The 25,078-nt window shown below is 44.3% G+C and overlaps 1 protein-coding gene across 5 annotated transcripts in view; it reads right to left on the bottom strand.

The window, feature by feature from the left end:
• The window catches only part of ELAVL2 (ELAV like RNA binding protein 2), a 101,051-nt gene extending 76,376 nt beyond the window's left edge, over positions 1-24,675 (bottom strand). For 4 of the 5 annotated variants that reach the window (XM_074931352.1, XM_074931355.1, XM_074931353.1 and 1 more), the window contains exon 1: positions 24,639-24,675. The gene's annotated coding sequence lies outside the window, so the exon portion shown is untranslated. Of the gene's footprint in view, positions 1-22,591; positions 22,661-24,638 lie in introns of those variants that run through there. The other variant, XM_074931357.1, reaches the window with a different exon arrangement.
• Positions 24,676-25,078: the final 403 nt, after the last annotated feature.

Raw genomic sequence — 25,078 nt, 5'->3', positions numbered from 1 at the left:
CACTATCTGTTGAGCCAGCCAACACAGGAGTTTGTCCAAGATAGTTTAGTCTTGTACAAACAATACAAACAGTAGTTCCAGTTCAAACTTTCAACTAAGGACAAAGATAACTAAAGGTACTTTAATTTGGGGGATTTTTCTCAACAAAAATGGTCCAGAATCTATGGCATTTTCCATAGTCTTCCCAGAGATACAGAGAGATACTTCTAACTATCATGCCTTTGGTATGCTGTAATGTTTTCTCCCACAGATCTTGTCAACAGTTAAACTTGTCAAAATAGAGCCCTTTTAGAGAAATGACATTCAGAAGTACAACAAAACCTTCTTGCTGAGCTCAAAGACTTATGAAAGTTTATTTCCAGTTCCATCGATAGTATTTTTGTCCTTTATTTAGAAATCATTCAAATTAAGATGAGGAAATGCTTGAGTTTGTCAAAAATAGGAGAGTGATGCTAGAGAACTGGCTCAGAAAAATAAGATATTTAGCTATTTTTGTAACAAGAAAATTATTTTTACCTTTAACTATCTATGATTTTTGTTGGTATGTCAGTTTACAGATGTAAAACCATCATGTAGCATCCTTGATGCAAAACACAAGCAAAAAGAGCAAACTTCACAAACAGAAGAGGTAAATGTCAGCATGCAAATTAAATTTTCACGGAACATTATAAATGAGGACTTCTTCCATTAACTCTCAACTAAAAAACAAACTTACCAGAAGTAACAGCCATCTTTCTAAACAAGAAATGACTACTGTAATTTCAGGTTCCACTAAAATCCAAGCAGTGCTGCATGAAGACTAGAACCGAGCAATACTTGTTAGCAGTAAAGTCCAAAACACAGAGGAATCAAGAGTTCCTCTAGCAAATAATGTGAAGTACCGTACAGATGAAAAACCTCCTACCCCAAAAAACCTTTCAGTCAAAAGGTTGCAAAAATTATGTGGAGGCAGCTGTGGCAAGGGTTTATCTTGAGATTTGGCAATAGCTTCTACAGATTTCAAGACAACAAGCTTAGTACACATTTACTCAGTCATCAATTGTCTTCAGTTTTCACTGGTTTATTAGATGCTACTGATAGATAATGCACTTTACTCCTCTTCTACAACAAAGTTGGGGTTTTTTTCCCCCATGTTACATCAATGTAAACTATTGTTTAGATACTGCAAGGTTCCTTCCCTAAAGGTCAGAGATAAAAGCAAGTTCTAGACCTACTTGATTGCTACTGGCATTCCGACAAGATCAAAAAGACCTTCATCTAGACCTCCTACTGGACACCTTTTACCTCAAAACAAGAACTTAGCTGGCATTGCACATCCAGAGCTTTCCAAAAAACCACATCTCCAGTAACTATCATGTCATTTTCACACAACTCACAATACAGAAAGTACATTACAAATAAACTACTAATTTAAAAAAGAACACTCAATCATGTACTCTATACCACTGCAAGTCTCCAATTATAGCCAGTTTGCAAAGGAAACAGAGTAAATACTGAGGTTGTAATGCAGGATTCTGAACTACTGCCAAAGTTGCCTCTTTAAATTCAAGGATACGAATGGAAAGCATGTAACTTTTCAGTAAGTCAGCAAAATGTAGTTTACAGATCTTCTCATTGATCATGGTCAAGAAGCATAAAAACAAGCTCTTAAAAATCAAGCATTTGCATCTTAAAATAGAGGGAGGAAAAATCATTCTGAGCTTTTTTTTAAAGATCTAGCAACTTGGCTAATTACACAATGTGTACTTTAAAACTGTGGAACTTAATTCAATTTACCACTATTGCTACAGACTTAAGTCAACTTAAGACATCTGTTAAAAAAGGCAGAAGGAAAACCACAAAAAAAAAAATGAGAGACAGCTGCTGAATGGGGCAGGGAACCTGGCGACAATCAACAGTGCCCACATGACATCCTTGTCTCACTACTGGTGAGACATGGATTTGGTGGATGGACCACTCGGTATATAAAGAATTGGCTGGATGGTCACACTGAAAGAGTTGTGGTCAACAGCTCAAATGTCCAAGTGGAGAGCAGTGACGAGTGGCATTCTTCAGGGGTCGGTGTTGGGACCAGAGCTGTTCAACATCTTTGTTGGCACAGGCTGCCCAGAGTGGCTGTGGCTGCCCCTTCCCTGGCAGTGTTCAAGGCCAGGCTGAACAGTGCTTTGAGCAACCTGATCTAAAGGAAGGTGTCCCAGCCCGTGGCATAAGTGTTAGAATTATATGATCTTTCAGGTCCCTTTGTACCTCAAGCCATTCTATGATTTTCAGAAGTATCCAGTGTGAGGACAACATAGTATGTTAACAAAAATTTACTCCACTCAGTGAACACTGAGAAGCACTGAACTGTGTGACCACAGAGGATGCACACTCTCTCTGGGCAAAGCAGGAGACAAACACCCAACTGGACACAGCCCTGGACAGTTTGCTCTACATTGACCCTGCTTTAAACAGAAGGTTGAACCAGAAAAATCTCCCGAGGTGACTGCCAACCTCTACAATTTTAAGTAGTTTCAGTCATTAATATAACGGAAGTACCTTTCATAGTTTTTAGTAGACTAAAAAAGCTTAAGCATGCAGAAGAGGGCTGTTAACCACTAGCACCAACTCTAGTCATAAAAGCAGCATTTAACAGAAGCAGAATACATTAAGTCTGTGTCCTTCTGTTTTCTCACACCCGGAAAAAAGTTACTGAAATTTCCACCATCCATAATTGGTGGAAACTTATGGATCCATCATGTAGTCATCCTATTATTCTATCTGCAATGGCAAATAGAGTTAATTTATACTGTATTTCATTAAAATTCAAATGCACTTGTAGGTACAGGAATACATCATGGTAAATCTACACATCAATTTTTACATTCCACAATTGTGACAACAGCAACAATGCTCAACAGACAAGATAAGGCAATGAGAAAGGGAAGAAGAGATACTTAAAAAGCATGAGATCTAAATTTCCAGCCCAAGGCTGGGCTATGAGTAAAGTTTCAAACTAGTACTGTGTTATAATCCACATGAATGTTAGGAAAAAAACAGATTATTGCCCATACGTCCTGTGGATGGACTGATACCTTTAAGGTGCCCCTTACTGAAAGTAACAGTACAGCAAAGGATATACTTGCGTTACTCAGTTAACCAGCAGAAACGGAAAAAGAATTCACACATGCAGGACTCCAGAAAAATTACCTGGCAAAGCAGAATTCATTAAAATATTAGTTCAATATTGTTTATTATGCACTCAGTAGATTACAACTCTTAAGCAGTCTTCCACTTACAATTCCATTCTTCAGTTTATCAGATAAAATACACCCTAGAACATAGCCCAGACCAGTGTTCTGAAGAGTACAGGAAAGCATTCCAACTATGTTCAGAATAGCCCATTTTGTATAATAAGCCCCATTTTTTCCCCATGCTTATAGTCCTGCCACTGTTACCAGCATAAATGGGCAAGTAAAAGCAAGCTGTGTCACAACAATGTTTCCTTCAAAGAGTCCTGCCAACACTACCCTTACCTCCTAAGAAGTCAATGCACGCAATGAATTAAGACTTAACAAGGAAGGTTTATGCTTCAAAATTTTTTTGATAAAGATACACCAGTTTGATATAGCAGGAGTTGTATCTCCCCAGTTCTGTTCTGACATTTCTACTGCACAGTCTACCTCCTCAAGGCTGTTTGTGACAGCTTCCTTATCAACTGGAGCCAGATGAGATGTGTCATGCTATTACAGAGGCTTCAGAACTGGATTTTCCAATTTTAAGGAACAGTTGTATGCAAGCTATAAAGAGAAAAAGAAAAAACACACTTGGCAATGAATTGAAGCAGAAGGAAACTGCCTTGAACAGCAACTGTTGCTTGATCCATTGTATAAATTCATCATTACCGAGATTTCTTCCCTCCATGTATCAAATCTTGCCTATGGAATTCTTTGCCAAGCAGTCTCCACTGACATCTTCTGAAAGCATTAAGTTTTACAGCTGTGTTATGTTGAAATAACTGCCCCCCTCCAATCTGTTTAATCTTTTTCTTGCCCAGAGCACTTGTTAGATTGAGTACACCTGTGTTCTTCTGTTACTATAACCTTTGCAGTGCTGTAGCTACCAAGTACCTTCAACTTGATTTAACTGTTGACAGTGTTTTTGATTCCCACACATCACCCTCCATCCTGAGGAACAGCCACAATGAGATATCTCAAGGCACTGTTTCAAAATGCTGAAGGACAAAATGACAGGACAATAGTTCAGTGATACCACTCAGGTTAGCTATCTTTTAATTACTTCTATCTTAATATCTGCAGTCAATCTGACTTCCACCAAATACCTACCTCAAAACATAACAGTCTGCCTATTTAGCAGAACCATAACTAGAAACAATTAACTCAAATTGAACAAAAAAAACACTATTCTCAACTCCGATGGTTATTCAATACACTCATTTTCATGTGGAATAGGGTTTTGAAATACCACAGGCATTATGCTCAAGAAGGCATGAAGAACAGAGCAGAAACACTAAACTGATGAGCAACCCTGGTGTTGCATAACCAGAGGCCCTATCTTTTAGTCCTACCAGTGTCTCTGTTCATGCTGAGGGAGAACGCTGTCATCAGAAACAGCAATGTACCAGAACTAGCCACAGCTATTCACATGTGGCCACTTCTGCTTCCAGGAACTCTGCACAGTGCAGGCAGGTGAGAACTCCAGCACAGCTGCACATATCACTAACTCATCTTACATAAATGAACATGTCTACAATGAATGTGACTACCTGAAGTCCTCACAGGTTCCACTTACCTCCAAATCAGACAGTATTACACGCAAGGTAGACAACTTCATAGAATATTACACCCTGCTTCTCACAAAAGAAGAGTGGAAAATAAGTAAATCACAGGTCACTCAATCCATATGTTAACACAATCCTCTCCCTACTCAAATATTCGTTGGGTGGAGGAAGGAGGGAAGAAAACAAGTATAGGTCTGTGTTCCTGTACCATTTCCAGGGATGTTTTACTGATATACAGTGGTAGTACTGCAGGTTTTAAGGGTGGCTACATTTAGCTTGAGCAAGATTAGTTTCATAATGAAAAAAAAAAAAGCAGGTAAGTATTGATTAGAGAGCAAGAAGTTGTGCTCTGGCTATAACCCCACAGCAAAGTCGTAAGTACTTCCTAATCCAAGAACAGCAAAGCAGTTCAAGGAAAATATACTACAAATATCTGTTGTGAAGTGCGTTTTTATAGGAAGAGCCACAGAGATTGCCAGCTGCTCACTATTAAGAGTATTCCAAATGCCATTCACCTTAATAAACTGATGACATCACCTTGGTTCACCACAGAACCTAATCTTGAGGAGAGGCTATTTTTCATTAAGCTCAAAGGTTGTTACAAATTCACTGGACTAAAAACTCAGGAAGGCTTCTTTAGAAGAGGGTGATCAAGAATTCCTTTTATGAGATTCCTTCTTGACATCACTTGGAAAGGATGAGTTTGAAGGTCTCACCTAGATATTAGAGAGCAGCTATGGTGGTAGAACAACCTATGAATTAATATCTAGTCATAAAATAATGATTAAATAAGGGCATCCAAGCATTTCATCTGACTATTATAGCTCTGGAGGTTTTCCCCCTCCCTATGGTATCAGTCTATTTCCAGGCTTCAAGTTTCCTTTGTACCTACCTGTTCACATGACTGAATTCAGCAGCTTGGATAATAGAGCAGATTTCCCCACATCATCTGGAAGTGGGGGTTGCATGGCTGGACCTTTGCTAGCCCCACCACTATCTATTTGTTCTGCCTCACTCAACTGATGCATCAAAACTATTCTCTGTATTAAATCCTGAGAAACAGGCTTCTCCTGAGAGAAGTGGGAAACAAAGGCAGCAAGAACAAGACTTTATCACTAACTCTATTTTATTAGAATTCATATAATGTTCTAGTTCTACAGAGCCCAAGACAAAAAGTGTCACATTTCAACACCACAATGGCTAGTTACTAGCATTCCCACATAAGCAGTTTCAGATCCCCTTATCTCCTCCCATTTAAGGAGAACGATTTCTTGCATCTTAAGAGTTATCTCCTGGGTTTGAAGAGGTAATGTGACTATATAAGTCAGCAACCATTTTGGTTTTGTTCTGCATACACAATCCCAACTGCTAATTGGAATGAATGGCCATGTAGAATGCACAAGAAGTGCAGTTTAAGATCCTTATTTTTGAGTGCCTTTACAAGCCATTCGTGAGAACACATTGCAGTCAAAGGACTGCAGGCTGTGAGGAACACATCAGCATCAAAGCAAAGAAGCTGAAGCACAATCCTTAGCCACTCACTCTAAAATAGCCATGTTTTCCAATTCTCCATAATCCTTCAGGTAGCTACCTGGTTTTCATGACCACTACTGTTTGTCCCACAGAAGACACAAGGAAAGGCTGCTTAAACATATATTCTGATCCTTTCTACTTCCAAGTCCTAAGAAAATTATCCACATCATATAGTAAGTTAAATATTTTTTGCAGCAAAGTGAAGTAAATGCAGAACAAGGCTGCTGTTAAAATACCTGAGCCAGAGGCAGTACCTTGACTACTTATGATCCTTCCACCCCCCACTACCTTTCATGTTCAAGGTGAATACTCCACTGTATCTCTGCATCCTAATCCTCCTGAGGTCACCTCTTATCATACAGTATAGAAAAATGGACAGCAATAAGGTAGTTGATACAAACAGGTTGTCACCAACTGGTCACATACTGTTAACCACAGAAGAGGCATGTTTTCTACACATTACTAGGTTGTAACCAGAAGTACCTGCCAGACACATCATTGTCAAAACGTAGTTACAGGCAAAACTTTTACATTTTTGACTGGCTATAAGTCCCTCTATTGCATAAAAGCACAGAAAAGCAGCTAGCCTCCCTTATTTACACTAGCATTCAACTATATGATGCCACAGTTGCTTCCTCAATTTAAGAAGCTGGAAAAGAAGCAAAAGTTAACTCTGGAAGAACAGGGATCTCCAAGTCTAATACACCATAAAATAAGCCAGACTTAACATTATGCTGCTGCATTAACAGGTTTAGTCTGATCACTACAGCTATCTTCAGTCTTCTGAAACACCCTTCCCTGCCTCAGGAGATGGGGGAGCGAGTTGAAGGTGTAAAGGTAAGGAGATCCATAGGTTGAGGTAAAAACAATAATTGAAATAAAATTAAAATAATGTTTGTATATTCTATTATTACTGTCAAGTGATGCACAACATGATTGCTCACCACCTGCTGATGAATGCCCAGCCTATTCCCAGCTAGCAATCTCAGAGAAGACAAAAATCCCAACACTGCAATCCCAGAAGAGGGGAGCTTCCCTTCCAATCCTTATCTATATAGTGAGCATAACATTAACAAAATATTCCATATCCTATAGAGTCCACTGCTCTGGCTATGCTCCCTCCCAGCTTCTTATGCATCTGTGCACTAGCATGGCACAGGAAGTTGGAAAATCCTTGGTTTCTTCACAAGAACTTAAAACATCAGTATATTATCAACATTCTTCTCATACCAAATTCCATACTGAATCCAAACCACAGCACTATTCTAGCTACTAGAAGAAAAACTGGCTCCATCCCAGCTGAAACCAGAACACACATTAGCCACATCTTTCCATTTTTCATTTCCTCTCAAGTCAAAGCTCCACTCCTACTGCACCAAAGACCATTTTAAGAAAGATAGATCTTGCCCACACCAAGTTTACCCTAATCCATAGGACACTGGACGACCAGTCTCTGAAAAAGCCTAAACCTGGCCAAAGCTCAGACACGTTCACCTACAAGTGTGCCCAAAACCCCCTTTGTCATCTAAACCAGCATTCTCAAAAAAACCACCCCAAACCCCACACTTAAGCTGATTATACAAGTAACAGCTCTGAATAGACTCTACTTGGCACAGATAGATTAGGTTGGCCAGTGGCCCTCTCATTACAGCTCACCTAGTATCCAGAGAAAGCATCACTAACACCTCCACACTGAACATCCCAGCTGTCAAAGGATCCTTATTTGGCCCAGAACAGTCCTTGGGGATTTCCAGAAAAAACCTTCTGCCAGCCACTACTCGTAAGAGCCATTCATGTGGAGGTGCATCCTTTTAGCTCCAAGAGGGCTCTGAAGACTACTTAAAGTCTAAATATCAAGTCTTTGTCTCTAGGTTGATCCCCACCAGGAAAACAAGTTCAGACATATCACTATTTATTCTCTGAATAGGTCAGCTTACATGGACGAAGAGACCACTAAATTCTTTCCTCTCAAACGATACCATACAGCCCCTCAGAATCAATAAACATTTGGCTCTACTATTATTCATGAAAAAGCTTGAGGAAAACTGTTAACTGATGATATATACATTAAGGGTAAACTCGTAAGGACAGCTGCCCACATAGTGGGTAACAGTTCTCAGTGTCTAATTTCTACCCGAAATACCTACATCCTGAAGGAGAGGACAGGGAGAGTGTCAAAGTAGTACTGCAACTGATAAACCGTTCAAAGAAGTGAATTTAACCTTGAAAGGCACTCATAAGACCAGTCAGCAGTTTCATACTGTGCTAGCATTTCTGGATATTAAAGTGTTCCAGCTTGGATTTGTCAGCTTCTTCTCTACAAAAAGCTTACATCACATGAAACAGAAAGTTACAGCACACCTTCCAAACTAGTGACCTCAAAGAGCACAAACAAAGCAGCAAATCTGACCTTGATACTTTATACCTAGCCCAGCCTGTCTCTCCAATACAATTCTTGGTTTTTTAGGTCAGATACAACAAGCCAAAGCTACACCCTCCAAAATCTTTCAAGCATGCTTTGAAAACAAAGGCTTTGCTTAGAGTTGGGCGTGTTTCTGCTTTCTCTAAAACTCAAACCAAAGGACCCTGACATCATGCCTCAGTTCTCTGACCAATAAATGCATTTCATTGACAAGAGGTAGATACATCAATCATTCAGGCCAACAGAACCTTTGGGGGATCTCCAGTCTAACCCCCCACTCAGAGCAGACTCAACCATGTGGTCAAAACAGGTTGCTCAGGGCTTTATCCTGTGTAGGCTGGAAACCCTACAAGGATGGAGACAGCAGCATCTCCCTGGATCCCACACATACTGCCCAGCTAACCTTGCAGGGGGGCAAAAGGTTTCCTGTATCTCCAGCCTCTCTGGCCCTACTCAGCTCACTGCCCACCAGAGTCCAGGGCCCTCTCCCCCTAGTCCCACTGTCATTGTTGCCAGGTCTCTGCCTGCCCCAAACAGGGCTGCAACATTGCTCCTGCATTAATTACACAGGGTCCCTGGTAGCCCCATCTTCTCAACAGTCCTGGTCCCTTTGAACAGCAAGCAACCCTGCCCTTGAACACCAGCTACACCCTTCAGGTGATGTCTGCAAACTTGATGAGGCTGAACTTCTTCTCCCTTTCCTCAGGGTCACTGAAGTACATAGTAAATACATAGGTGGCACAGAGTCCCCAAGACCTCTATGTGTAACAAGCCTCCAGGAAGATCATGAAGTTTAACCACTAAATTTCAAGCTCCAAAAGCCTACCAGTTTTCTACCTATCTAGTCATCCACCCACCTAAACCTTCACATCCCAAAGCTGTTACAAAGATTCTGTAGGAAAACACATGAAGAGTTACGCTCAGCTCAATGTAGATGACATCACTTTTCTCATCCCCTATTAACTTCAAAAATAGTCTGTTCCACTACAATTTACCCTGGGTAAATCAATGCTGGCTACTTCCAACCACCTTTGCTTTAATTTACACAGAAATTATTTCAAAGACAACTCACACAATGACTACAGTGAGGCTCCCCATATAATCCTTACTGCGCTCACTTTTAAATCAACAGAAAAACTTGCTTTTTCCACAATCATCAGGAACCTTTCTGATCTGCCAAAAATATTAGACAGTGGCCTCATCATGAGAGCAGACTATTCTCTCAATACCCTCAGACCCGAAACAGTTGAGATTTCCTGAGAATTCCCAGATCTGATCCTGTTCTACACAGAGGAGCTCATCTCCTCCTTGAACCTTCTACCCGTGCAAAAAGAGCTCAGAAGACCCTGTCACTGAAGATGGAGGCAATAAAAGCATCAGGCTCCTCACAGCCTTGTCTATCTGCTATCAGCAAATCATCCATCCTATTCAGCAGCAAGCCCAGTCTCCTCTTTTTATTCTTTTGCTGCTGCATTATGGGTACAACCCCATCTTGTTGCCCTTGACATCCTTCATTAACTGCAGCTGTGCTCTAGCTTCTCTCAGCCCACCCCTTTATTCACTGGCAATGCTGCTCCATCATGTCTTGTCCTCACTTCCATCTCCTGTACACCTTTTTTGCACTAGAACTCAGTCAACCTCTGACCACTACCATCAGCCATTACTTCATACACTCACAATTATTGTGGCTCTGCACTGACACTGTAAATTCAGATGACTTTTCATCCATTTACTATGGATACTGAAAAACAGGGCACAGGACAGCAGTGGGGACTGCCCATTAGCTTATCACTGACTAAAAAAGCAAAGACAATTGAGTAGGCAAGTTTTAATACCCAACCACTTGTTAAGGTGAACTGACATGCAAACTGAAGTTGCAATTACTGTGCATCTGAATATAACACCTAATACTAACACCAATACCCTAACTATTCCACTGCTCAAAAGAAGAGACAAAGACCTAGCAGAGAGAGACAATTTTAAGGTCTGTCACCACTGGGGATGAATGACTGCACATCTTCAATCATGGCAGTGAACACCAGACATTAACAGCTGCCTAGACCACAGACAGGTGGTAGGACCCACTTCAACACCTGATTTCTTTGTTTAGCAAAAGAAAAGAATGGAGCAAGTCATATGCCATTAACTATCTCCTACCTAAAAATTAAGAAAACCTCCAACTTCTGTCTCTCTTGGAAGGACAGGACCTGTGACTGTCAGGAATATCTGCTCTGACAGAAATACCTGTTTCCACAAACATTTAAAAACTTTATCAAATAGCAGTATGAATGAAAACAAGAATCTGCTGCCAGTGAGGTACTCAAAACATAAATGCATCTAGAAACTATCTTGCCTGGAAGACCTACTATACTTATAGACAACGACTATCTCTTCCTGTAAGCTCAATTTGGGAGTACAGATGAAAATACAAAGCCTTTCACCAATAACACCCTAGATGCACATTCCCGGGCCACTTTGAAAACCTGGTTATTCCTTGTTAACCAGGCGACAGTTTGGAGAAGCCACAACTCACAGGCACACAAACATCAGAGCAGACATACCTAAATTCAGAAGAGAGCACAGCCATCTTCACCCTTACATATTGTTCTGCTTAGCCAACTATGTCTGGCCACTAGTAGACAGCCCATTTTTGAAATTCACTGCCCTCTGACACAGACTAACTGACCTGTGACCCATGGTGTGTTTGTCCAGTTGCCTGCACAGCCTCCAAAAGGACAAGGGGAAAAAACAGGATGAAAAAGCTCATGGGTCAAGAAAGAGACATGGAAATCACTTACCGATTAGTATTGCAAAAAAGACTCAAGGAAAATTTAACATATTGCCAATTAAAATGGATTTAGCTAGTGCGAAACAAAACCAAAATGAAAACAACCTTCTCCTCACCTCCACTCCCATCTTCCCTGGCTCAGTTTCAATCTGTCACTCCTGACACCTCTGCCTCCTCCCCACCACCGTCCGGTGTGGCAAGGGGGATGGGGGTTCATGGACACACCTTCCCCCCTGCTCCAGCAAGGGCCCTCCACAGCCAGCAGCCCCTCCAGGAAATATTCACTTCCTATGGCACAGAGTCCTCCACGGGCTGCCCTGCCTGTATGTGCCCCAGCAGTCTTCTCCATGGCCTCCAGGGAAAGGCCTGCTCCACCACGGCGGTCTCCCCAGGCTGCAGGGCCTTGCCTGCCCTGGTCCAGTGGCATCACCTCTTCCTCCTACCTCCACATTTGTGGGGCTGTTTCCTCACAGTTCTCTCCGGCCTCCCCCCCCCCCCCCCTTCTGCACCTGCACATTTTGTTCTTTGTTAAGTAGGTTTTCACAAATGTACCACAGACTCCCTCAACAGGCCTGACTGGCTCCTGCTGTGATGAGGTTGTGGATTTGGCTGGAACCATCCGTGTCTGATATAGGCAGTCTCTGACCTCCTCCCAGAGAGCTCACCCTGCTGAAGAAAACAGCCTTGGAAACCTAAGACAGCAAGCTACCACTCCACTGAGGGAAAGTTAGGCAGCCAGCTCTCACTCAAGTCCAGACACAAATCAACATTATCCATCTAGGAAGTTCCTTGTTGGAAAAAGAAGAGTGAACTCTCCTCAAAGTCTTAAGTTCCCTCAGTTTGCAGCTATCCTGGCCTGGCAAAATCCAGGAAGTTCAGGAGAACCACAGCAATTTATGAAAAGTGCTGACACCTCACACAAAGCTTCTATTTATCAGCCAGCACAGAACTACACAAATAATAACAGAAGTATTTTCCTGGGCTGCAGCATGCCATCTGGGTGCCTATGACCATGTGAAGTCCTGCACTGACTTGCAGCAAGATAAACTACTGGACAAAGCTCATTCTTCCCATATTATTTTGGCTCAAAGTTTCAAACTCCTGATACAGAGCCTGAAATAGGTCATTTTGCCCTCATCCCCATGCAGAGGTGAGATCCATCACCCCTGGTATATGGTGTTTCCTCTGCCCTGACTCCTCAAGCCCAGACAAGCCCTGTGGGCTTCCTCTCAGTGGCTTGGTCACTTTTCCAGCATCTTCCAAACCACCATGACAGGCCCGAGGGAGAATACATCTGCTTCTGCAAGCCACTGGCTTCACTAAACAGTCTCTACAGGAACTGACACCAGCTGGTTAAAACCAAAACATTTCCAAGGTTACCTAAAGCAACTTCCCCCCTCCAGCTTCAGATTAAGACATATGGGAGATCTATTTTGCTGGAGTAGAGAAAAAGTAAGGGGAGGAGAAAAACTGCTTTTAGAAATCTCCATAGAAGGATAAGCAAAGAAGCAGCCCGCTTCATAAACTACCTACAGAGGGAGCTGGGCATAGAGGTCCCTCTGCTATGGGAATAGCTTCTGGCCATTTAGTCCCATCTGGTTTTGTGCTACACACAAAGCATCAATTTTGAACACCGGCAAGAAAGGCTTAGGCTCTCAACTCAGGTTGCCTCATACAGAAAGCTAACTGTGGGAAATTGCTCCTCAGGCAATGCTTTTCTTGATCCAACAGCTAAAAGCCTAGTCTGACACTTTTTGGTTCACAAGGGCATGGAAAATGATACTTCAGCTTAGGAGATACAGTGCATAACTTCCCTGGCCAAATGTAAAACCTACAAAAAACCCTACCATCTATGATTAAGAAAAAAAATCTTCAATGCTTGCCCATCCATCTTCAAGACAAAGCAGAGCAGAACCTCTGTAGTGAGTAGATCATGAAGTAGCATGAGCCTTCCTTCCAGAAAACTTTTTAAAATGTTTAACATGAGAGCATGATGGTATTACCAAAGTTTTGATTTGGAGATTGTCACTGACTTAAGACTGTAGTGTCATAATCACCTAAGTAAATTAGTTAATCTTCAAGTCAAGAACAAACAGAACTGACACATATCAGAAGAAAGGGCACTCTGGAAGCTAAGGACTCATGATCTATACCCACTGTCTGCTGAGTTTTCTAAAAGCATTACAAGTTAAAATGGAGGCAAAACATTCCTTAACAGATGTCCCAAGAGACTGATCAGCTGTACAGGTTCTCAAATTTGGGTCACAGACACTGTTCAAATTATTAATCTTGCATTTTAATATGAAAGGCATCTTCATCTCTGTTACATCCACAATACTACAAATACATTTATGTTTCAAGAAATCGATGCTCCTATTCCCATTTAATCCTGCTGTACAACTTCCATATTGTTCCACTGAAGATTAACCCTTCAGTGCATACATATTACACATGAAAAACACCTACATGCACATTTAAGTGTTCAAAGCTGCCCAAAGTAGTATTAGATATTGTCTACATCACGCTGTACCTGAATATACTATTTCATATCCATTTATGTAGGTTAGTAAAGAGTCCTGCATAAATGTACTGAATTTGATGGGAATTTACTCAGGTATCTCACTTTGGACTAAACTCATGATTCAAATCATATGCTTACAGTTCTTCCTAATAGCTTAACAGACAGATTTTTCAGATGTACACAGATAAAAGCAGTACAGCCTTCTTAGGTAAGCAAGTAATGAAAAGATGTATAAATCAGTTTTTAAAGCGGCAAGTCAACCCAATTTAACAAACAGGAGGACGGTTACAAATAGGTAGTCATTAATTTTCAGTACTAGAGTATTTGAGCAATTATTAGCAACAGTCACTAAAATTAGGTCCTTGATCCTGGGCACTCAGAGTACATACCAAGATTATGCAAGACTGATATGCAGAAGTGGAAATTAAATCTGATACCACACAATTAGTTTAAGTCAGAAAAGGAAACTGTTCCTACAGAAACTATCAGCTCTTTTTCTATTCTCATTCATTGTTTCAAACAGAAAGTCTGGTGCATTTGATCATTCTACGCAATTCACACCAAAGACTGGCAATTTGACTTAGCACTTCTTCAGGAACACTGATATTCCTTGTTGCAAAACACCTACACATGTTTCAGAACATGTAATCCTAACTCCAGCTGGTTACACACATGCAGTATTTGTAAAGATGAAAAAAGGCCCTATCCATAAAAGCAGAAAAAGAGGTTGCACTTTTGCCACAGCAGGGGTCTGCAGTATCTCCTCCTTTTGTAACAGCTACTTCTGTGAAACTACATTATCAAATCCAAAAATTAATAATGAAATCTACATTCCTTCTAATGGAACAGAAAGTCCCCCTTTGACACTTTATCATACATCCACAGAATGATTTGGGTTGGAAGTGACCTTTAAATATCAGCCCCAACATCTTCCACTAGTTAGGTTGCTCAGACCTTTATATGTGTAATCTGAGTGACTGCTTCCACATCAAGTGGTGTAACAATCTCAGAGTTCTGCAAGAAACCTTCCACAGAAAAAAGCAACCCTACAACCCAGTTATAGTTTCAGCAGAGAAGAGATCCTCGACCATCAGAGCTATACTCAAAAAAAGCATGTGGTCTCCATCAGGATAGCTAGTTTTATATCCTTCAGGGGCAATGGTTCAGAGGAATTTCACTACAAGAACTACTCTCCTTATAAAAATAGCCTTTATCAAAAGACAAGCATGACTCCATTTCATTTCCTTTCAATTTGTTCAACTGTTACAAAAAAAAATTCAGCTACTCAGTTGGTTAATGAGGCTGTAATTCTCATCTTGCCTACCAACATCTCAACCATGGATGCAGTCCAAGGCAAGTGCTATTGCTATGCCAAGTTTCACAGTTTAGCTATCTGAATGCAAAAGCAGCTTCTAAAGTCTTCCTCACTTTATGCAGTTCACTTTGTCAGCAATTTTCCAGTTCCCTTCAGAATGGGTGCTCCAGCCGGATTAGCAATAGCAGTTTTAGGTCAGGAACTCAATTTTGGGTTATAGCTCAAGATGCAAGCACATCAAAATTTAAAAGTTAAACTCATTAATAAACCAATTTCTTCACTACTGCATGCATGCAGTACACAGTTTGTTACAAGAAGCATATGGTGTTTTAGAATTATGACTTTAGTTGTCCCTCTTTTGGAAACAGAAAGCAGCTTCTGGTGCATATTTGGGTAGAAAAGAACCACAGCAGGAAGTCTGACAAGATTTCTAAGCATGTTACTAGAGATAAAAATAATAATCATTACAGTTATAGCAGGTATTAGGATTTCAAGATTTAAACGTAAAAGATTTAGAAGCCCTTCTTAAATCAATTGTTTTACGAAAGCAATAGCGTTCATACCTTTAACTAGTTACATTTGCTGGTTCAAGAGTAGTGATGAACAGGAGATACAGAAAAAAAGTAAATAAACCCCAAAATCTTGCTCTGCCTTTAAACTGGGTTGATACATAGGAAATTTAATGCTAATGGATGAAAAAAATGCATGGCACTAAAACAAGGACTCCATTACAAAAATGAAATGAGAACATAGTGAAGGCACATATGCTGCTACCATTTTTGTGATGTACTACCCATTTGCTCAAATCAAATTCAGAAGTCCAAATACCCCCCAACAATCTTCTCCTCTGCCATGATGGCCACAATACCTACTCCCTCCTGCAGCCAGCTTCATCAGCAGAAACCTTTTACTAGATCAGAGTTCCAAGGGACCTCCCCACCTTGCATCCACTTCTCACAGGGTCACATGGAGCAATGCTGCAGGAACCTTAACTATTTCTGTCGGTAAACAAGTGCATCTGTGCCCACCTGGCTCTGTAAATTACCAAAAGCTATTTGGCCATTCGGCATACTCTTCTCCAAAAGTGCTGCTTAAGTTCAGGCACAGCTGCTTCTGCAGCAGTACAGGAGACCTTAACTTCAAGAATGTATTCACAGGTACCATGAAAATACTGAAGTTAATCACAGGTAAGAAGTGGTAGAGTTCTCCACTATAGTACTAAAGCCAAAAAAAAACCCCCCACACACCACAAACATCTACAAAACAGGAAGTGCCAAGCTGATGAGGTCAAGTAAGAAAACTAGGCTGACAAACCCTTGCCCTGTTTCTGGTGTTTAGGTATTTATTTTCTCACTTTTGATATCCACTGCAGTGAGTCTAAAATGGAGAACTCCATTTCCTGAAGGCAATTTATAGTTCCATTAACAGATAAAACCACGCACAGGTTAGCTGATTTTATCTACATTAAAGTATACGAACAGTAAGTTTTCCCATGTCATTACACAGAACAAGTCCTGCAGGCATACAAAAGTTACCTGTCCAGATCTCTGTATACAGAGACACAGTTCTAGATACAAAATTCTCAAATATACACATTAGTGTGAAAAGCCACATGGAAGCTGACTCCAAGTAACCCTTCTGACCATAATTCTACTTCTGAAAAAGTAGATAAGAATAGTATTGAAAAATATTATCAACACGCTAAGAAGCGGGGATGGTACTGGCAGAGAAGCTGAATTTAAATTACTTTTCCCTTTCCATAGCTGAATCTTTTCCTCTCAAACCTTGTAAGTTAAAGTGACTAAGGCATTTGTCCACAGATATTTGAATTTCTCAGAAATTAACTCTCTTCATCTATTTTGCAAAACAAATCCTACTAATTTCATTTCTGTCATTAAGATTTAAATTATAGAACATCAGTACTCATAATCTTGCAATGGCAGTTACATTTCACAAAAATACATCAAGCTTATTCAGTTAAATCTGGGTAAGTACTTGGTTAAACAAACTCATCCTCAGGAGACTGAAAGCAAATGCAACTAGCACAGACCTACAGAAAGGTGATGCTCAATACATCACAGTGAGTGTTGTAGGACATCCTGAACAGCCTTTCCTACCTCTGTGCAGACTGTTTTACAAGCCATTTGAATGTTTAAGTTTTCCCTATTTTACCAGTATTCAGGTATTAAGTATTCAAGAAGCTGCACGTACACATTACATTACACTCTAGCAATCCAGCAACTTCCCAGCATAGAACATTTTCTAAATCTACACCACAGTCAACTGAAGACCAGAGAAAGTGTCTGGAGTCCTTAAGACCATCCTACAGTGCCCTCAGCACTTTAGTATTTTCCAGCTTCCCAGTCATCTGGTCAACTATTGCAGGTTTACTGTGACACACCTGATTTTTGCCAAACACAGCAAACCAAGATACTCATCTTTGCAACGTCTTACAGCCTCATATAGTCTAAGCATCTGTTTGTGCAGTTTCTGACCAGCGAGTCACAGGCAGTGTCAGGACTGTATGAGGGAATGGAGAATCAGTATCACAAATGTTTTATGAAGTGAAGCCTAGGACTGCCTAGAATGATTCTCATTCTGATCCTAGGCTGGTGCACTCACAACATTGAGATGTGGCTAAGACATTTAAACACCCAACACTCATTCCAACTTTCTATTAGGAAACTATAGCTTTTTCCAAACCCATTATGTCTGGGCTTACTATGATATCAAAACAAATGGAAACCCCTGTTGCTTAAGTACTAGAGTACCACAAGGAACAGTGGCTCAACAGAACAGAAAACAGTGTGACACTAGTTTAAGCTCCATCTGGAAAGCTTCAGCTTGTTCCCAATTTGCATTTTTCAAATGTATGCAAGTAAGACCTTCCCATTACAGTTTTTGTCATATAATTACTGCTCCTAAAACTCCAGATATTTTGCCAGTAAAATCAGATTTAGACTGTGAGCTATTTCAAAAACTTGATGTGGGTTTAGAATTTAAAAATAAGTTTGAGAAAGTAACCTTTTCCTAAGACTTCTGCCATAAGATGTTTGCAACTATTTCATACAGTTTTAAACCTGAAAAACTGCACTCCCTACCAAAACACTCACTGCTAAAGCCAAGTGTTTCACTGAGGTCATCTTTCCAAGGTGTACTTTTGGCATACAGACCTGTATGCCAAGAAGTCTACACAAAACAGCAAGCACTTCCAAATACAGGGAAGACCAACGATTAGCTGTTCTCTAAGCACAGCCTTTGTCAAATCTAGCATGATATTTAGTTGCTCAGTAGCAAAATATTAGATGCTAAGAGTCCCCATAAATCAACAGCAATGTCTCCTAGGCAGAAGCAGCTTGCTCGATATTGGCAGTTTCTCCAAGCTTCAATGGGAATCAGTCGAGGAGCCTGCCTCTATTATTTTGCCACCAGAAACTCAGGATGACTTTTTAAGTTTCAAGAACAAGGATTAGGCAATAAGGCATCTTGATCTGGCCCAAAGGTTGTAGTTAGAAGTCATAGCTTTTAGCTACTATGTTATAGCAGCTTCTCCAGAACTAATCCTTCTGAGTAAATCAAATCAGGTAGGTTTACACAGGCAACAGATCAAAAAACATCTAGTGGCTTCCTTCAGAATTGGAACTACAGATGTCAAAACCCAAAGCACCATCAGCTAATCCTGCTGGATAGCACTGTGATTTTTCCACTGATTTGGGGGCTGTCAGGAAAAGAAAGCTCTGTGCACAAAGGCAACGTTCTCTCACTTTTAAAGTCTTACCAACAGCTGGTTAACTTTCACTGCCTTCTGTAGATACTAGAATCTATTAGAAATGCATTACAGCAGAAGCAAAGATGGTTTTAAAGCAAGATTGAAATGTATATTCATCACAAATCGAGTTTATCCATTAGCTAACAATCAGTTTTATTGCTATGAAGAACATCAGTGGCAACAAATATAATCAAAAGTCATTACACTGTAAGACAGCAAGAATTCTACCTATAAAAGCAGCATTTTAACACCACTCTGACTAGGAAGGAGCTTGAGCGTGCATCCTTGTACTATTTTTACTTGCAAAGTCCACCTCTGCCATGGCACTGACTTAAAGAAGCACAGGAAAGGTGAAGTATTCCTTGGGCTTTCAGAACCTGGGCTTTCTGATCACAGGTCATCCATTTCCTTCTTATCCCCCAAATAAAGCAGACTTAACTTTATCCCCCCAAAAATATAGTTTAGCATTACAGGAGCTTTAACAGAATTCAGCCTGGGGCTTCACCATAGTTTGAATACTGCCATCCAGAAACCTGGGAAACAATCTGAAAGCCTTCATCTTTTTTTTTTTTTTTTGGGGGGGGGAGGGTTGTTTTAAAGCAGATACTCCAGATCTCTCAGCTGTTCAGAACAACTTCAACTCAATACGCTGGGGTCACGCAGCTCAATCTGAAGTGTGATAGTTCACAATTTTGGAAGAGGCAATAAATAAATCAATGACAACAAAAACCACATTGATAAAAGGATCTTCCCCTCTCACTGAAAAACAGCATTTAAAACAAATCCAGGAAGAACAATGAAAATTTATGTTCATATTAGTATGGGAAAGTCACAATAAATTTACATGCAGAAATAGCATACTAATATGATTAAGCTAATAATAGGAAGAGATTTATGCAAGTATGAAAATACTGGAGTATCCATTGCAAAGACTAAAGCAATAAAAATCTCTACTGCCATCCAGAAAAGATCAACCACTCCACCAAAATGAAAACATGTAAAATCAATCCAGCTATTGTCAGGTGGAAATATCAGTTCAGGTACAGTCATAAGACATTTGAAGGGGGCATTAAAGATGTGCTTTGTCAGATTTTAATAAGTGTGATAAGATTCCTTAGCAGTTTCAAGGTCATTTGTACATGCCTACAGCTGCAAATGCTCTCAATATATCATAGCAAAAACTTCACATAACTACGTTTTTCTCCAATTAAGTAATATCCCATTTAAAAAAATTATCTAAATTAACAATTCTGTATTTGTGAACAAAATTATTTATGAATAATAGCTATAAAACAGATTCAAAGTCCACTCTTAAAACAATTACTCCCAATACATTTCCAAGAGGCCAGGGAAGAGAAAGAGGAAGAAAACTAAATGTCATTTCAGGATTCAGAATCCACGGGTTTAAAAAGAAAAATGCAAAATTGAAATTCTAACACCCTGCTGTTTTATCAACAGAACAAGTTCTCACTCACTGGAATATTTTCTGGACTCCCTCCTTAATCTAAGATTGTTAATTATCTCTGCCTTGATGTCCAAAGTCAAACACCATGGAGTTTTTTAGCACAAAAAAATTCAGGAACCTCTTTTCAAGAAAACACACGTGCATGTTGTGAAATAATCACGAGGCATTGCTACTTTATCAAATACCGCTTGTAAGAAAAACAGCCGGTGAAGCAGCATGTAGCTACTAAACCGTATTACCAAAGTTTTCTTCAAAACTCCATAAATGTAGCAACACATTTTAGTCTTACAGCCTTCAATTAAATCAACTGCAGTAAGACCACTTCATTTAGTTTTTGGTGGCTATTGTTTTGTGGTTTGGTTTTGGGGTTTTTTTTTCAAATAAAGGTAAGTTTCACGACTCTTAAGAGGCTATACCTGTGTATAAACGGAAGTAGAGAGGGTATTATAGACGGGGTGAAAGAGATACTGAGCTGTCTCGCTCCCCAAGACTAGCTCTTACCATCAGCGCTACATGCAGGTGAGATAAAGCCACTCCACTCCCCACGCACACAACGCCAAGAGCGCGGAGACTATTCTTCCAGGGCAGGGCAAACCGAAAAGGGGGGCAGTACACAGATCAAGGCCCCCGCCAAAAGCAGAAGTGGCGGGGTGATCCCTCACGCCGGACCCAGGGCGGCCGCGCCAAGTCGGCGTGGAGCCCTGCACCCGAAACACGAAGCGACCCCCGAAATCAGACACAACAGACACGGACGAGCCCCTTCCCCGGCGCGGCCCGTTCGCACGGCGGGACCCTCCGCCCCTCCGGGACTAAACGAGGTCGGCTGGTCGTCCCGGGGCTACCGCGCCTTCCCGCCGGCGGGGAGCGCGGCCACCAGCCCCGCAGCCCCGCCGCCAGGTCCCCGCACGCCGAGCGGCTCCCGCCCCCCCAGCGCTCCGCAGCCGCACAGGTGCGCCGGGAGCCGCCGCGACACCCCTGCGGCGGCAGCCCCAGCCCCCCCCGCAGCCTCTTCGCGGCTACCGACGGCCCCCGAGCGGCTCCACCCGCCACCGAGCGCTGCCCCGAGGCTCTGACGGCGGCAGCTCCTGCGCCGGGGAGGACGGCGCCGGCGGCAGGTGCACTATTGTAGAAACGAGTAATCCGGTGAGAGGAAGGTCAAGACGTAAAAAAAAAAAAAAAAAAAGAGGGGAAGAGAGGAGCAGCTTGTGGGAAGAACGGGAGTCACGGTGCAGAGACAGTCACCTCTAAGGGGGGGAGGAAGTTATTCAGAGCGAGGTAGCAGACAAAACAGAGGGCTTACTGCACAATGTTCCGTTCGGAGCACAGGTGCTAAACTGCCCAGTTAGCACCGCACGCGAAACGGGACACTCACACAGTCCTAAAGGGGGATCAAAAGGGACGAAGCCTCTCCAGCACGAGAAAGGGGGAAGGGCAAGAGAGATGAGCCGTTCGCAGAAAAGAACCGCCCGTCAGCAGCAAGAAGCCCCTCTTCATTGTAACGCCGCGAATACCCTGGAGTTTGCAACCGGGAGCGCAACAAGCCGGTACCAGCTGAAAACCTCCCATCAACTACAACAGCTGAGGGGCAAAGGTCTCCTCACACGCCGGGTCTTCACCTTTTCCTGGGGAGCTCTGGCCAGGCAACGGCAGCCCCTAACTCAGCCTCCCCCCGGCCCAGGCCGCCCCTCCTCCCGTCAGACAGGGTGCTGCCCCGCTCCGGACCCGCTTCTCCTCCACGCGTGCTCCGGAGGGAAGGCGGGGAGGGACGACACTCGGCGTACCGCCGCCCTTTACCAGGACCGCACCGACATCTCCCCGCAAGCCCCCGCGCCCTTCCCAGCCCTTCGACCCGCTCTCCTTCCAGCAACTGGGAACCGGCGCTGCCCGCTGTCCCGGGGGCCGCCGACGGCAGGTCCGGCGGAGCGTGGCGGCTGCTGCTGCTGCCGCCCGGGGCACGGAACGGGGCGAGGGGGTGCCGCTGCTCAGATGCCGTCTCACCCGTCGACTCTAGTGCTGCCGGTCCGCTGTCCCGAAGCTGCCCCTCGCTGTGCCACTGCTGCCCCGCCGCAAGGACGCGGGAGCAGGGCGGCGGCGGGCTAATAAAGGCCCTCACCGCCCATCCCCGCGGCCGCCGCCTGAGTGACGCCGCCGGCGGCCAATCAAGAAGCCCCGCGCCCGCGGGGCCGCGCCCCCGGGCCCAGCGGGCACCCCGCGGCGGCCGCCCCGCTCCCCGCCGCAGCGGTAGGGCCGGGCGGGCGGCGGAGAGGCAGAGCGCGGCAGCGGGCTGCTCTGAGCAGGGCTGGGGCGGCGGGGCAGCTTGCGCTTCCCCTTCCCGGGGGTGTTCAGGCGTCGGGTCCCCGGTGGGGGTAGGGTCAGGGCCCCCGCCCCGCCTTGCCGCCGTTCCTTGAAAAACGCCGAGCGCCGGCGGTCCTGCGCTGCCTCCTCTCCCAAAGCGGGCCGGCGGGGCGGACCAACCCCCGAACCGCCCGTCCGACGGCGCGCGGCGGCGGCGAGCACTCCGCGGTTCCCCCCGCGAGCAGTCGAGCAGCCGTGCTGGCTCAGAGCGCCCGCGGCGGGCACCAGCCGCTGCAGCGGCACCGTCCGGTTCACCGGCGGCGTCCGACGGGGCAGGAACCCACCTCCCCCGCCCCCCCGGCCCCGGGAAAGCGAGGCTCCGCTCCTTCGGGCCTGCCGCTGCTCGTCCCGCGGGGAGCGCCCCAGCGAGTGCCGAGCGGGTGTCACTGGGAGAGAGGGGCCCCGTCCCCGGCGGGGCCGCACGGCTTGGGGTGCCCTCCGCCTTCCCGGCGCTGCAGTGTGCAAGGACAAGTCAAAATAAACCGCCTCAACGCCGGCATCACCACCGGTCCTCGGAAACGAGTTGACGGAACGCGTCCAACTACCCACGGGCCTCACGCTTGTCCAGCTCCAAGGTGAATGATTTTCGTATGTGAAGTAAGTGGGTACGGTGCAACGTGCTGGGCATAAATTAAACAACAATAGCAGTGCTTGGGGCCCGTCCTTGCCGGGAGGACACGCTGCAGCGCCAGCGCTTACCATCGCCTCCTTCTCCTTCCTTGCCCGGACCCTCCCACCGCCGCGGGGGCTGAGGGCGAGAGGACGCGCCCGAGGACGGGACGCCCCGTTCGTCCCTTTCGCCGCAGCCCCGCTCGGAGCCCCGCCGCGGCAGCCGGACGCAAACTTTCCCCGAGCACAGCGGGGACCGCTCCCCGCACCCCCGCCTCCTCCGCCAGACCGGTAGGACCACGGACAGAGATCGGAGCCGCCGCCGCGCAAACACCGCAGGCGCAAACACCGCACACGCCCCCCCGCCTACGCCGCCGCCCCGAACAAAGGGACGCACCCACTCCCGCAGCGAGTTATTCATCTTCACGAAAAGACACGGCCCTCCACGACGCTAAACCACTGCTCCCAGGGCTCACCGGCTTCCCTCTCCCCGCCGCACACCCTCCACACCCGCTGACAATACGCGCTGCGCGCTTTTGCTCCGGCCGGCTACGTCTTTGTGCGCCTTGACACGCAGCCGACTCCCAGCCCCACGGCAAGACGAAACGCCGTGCGGCTAAAGCAATTAGCGCGGGGAGGGGGGTGCGTGTCTTATCCCGGCTAATCTGCAAAGGCAGGTTTATCGCCTCAAAGCGATACGCCTGCCGCCACCCGCGCGGTGCGGATCCTTCCCTTCGGATGCTCCCCGTAAAGGGACGTATCCGGGGCCGGACGGGCGCCGTGGTGGTGGTAACTTTGCAGCTCGGCCAAGGCCGGATGCACACGCCTTCCTGCGTGGGCGCGCAGTGGCCCCCCAGCTTCAAGGGCTGCCCTCCCCGCGCTGCAAACGCTTCCAGCAACGCGGCTCCGCAGGCACGCTGCCATGTGCACGGACTGCCGCGTTCAGCGCCGTCGGCACGAACGGTGTTAACAGGGAGCAAACACAGGTAATCAAGGTAATTCTACAGGGCATGCACCTCAGGCATTCACGTGGACCCTATCGCACACGTACAATCACGGAAAGAATCAAGCCACAACTTACCTTCCTCTCCTCGGCTTAAAAAAAAAAAAAAAAAAAAAAAAAAAAGTAACGGTGCACTTCTCCCAGTAAAGAGGAGTAAGAGGCAGATGGATAGTTCTCTCAAGACAACACACAAGAGCTAAATTGGGGACAGTTCTAAGAGGAAGCAAAAAAACCCCAGAACCTAAAACAAACCAAAAAAATCCTCTCCCCCCCCTCCCCCAACAGTCCAACACTGGGGGAAAAAAAAATGAGGGGGGTAAAAAAATAAAAAATTCAAAAATAAAAAGGGGAGAACTCAAAGAGAGAGAGTGTGTCAGGACTACCCTCCTTTCGCAACCCTATCAAACAAAAAGAGGGGAGGCAGAGAGAAATAGAGGAACAAAGAAAAGAGGGATGGAAGGGCGATTTTAAAGACGCGCTCTCTCTTTCCCTCCCTGCCGGTCCCTTCCTAGCGGCTC

Source organism: Athene noctua, chromosome Z (genome assembly GCF_965140245.1).
Source record: "Athene noctua chromosome Z, bAthNoc1.hap1.1, whole genome shotgun sequence".
Taxonomy (NCBI): Eukaryota; Metazoa; Chordata; class Aves; order Strigiformes; family Strigidae; genus Athene; species Athene noctua.
This window is presented reverse-complemented; position numbering and strand designations above follow the sequence as displayed.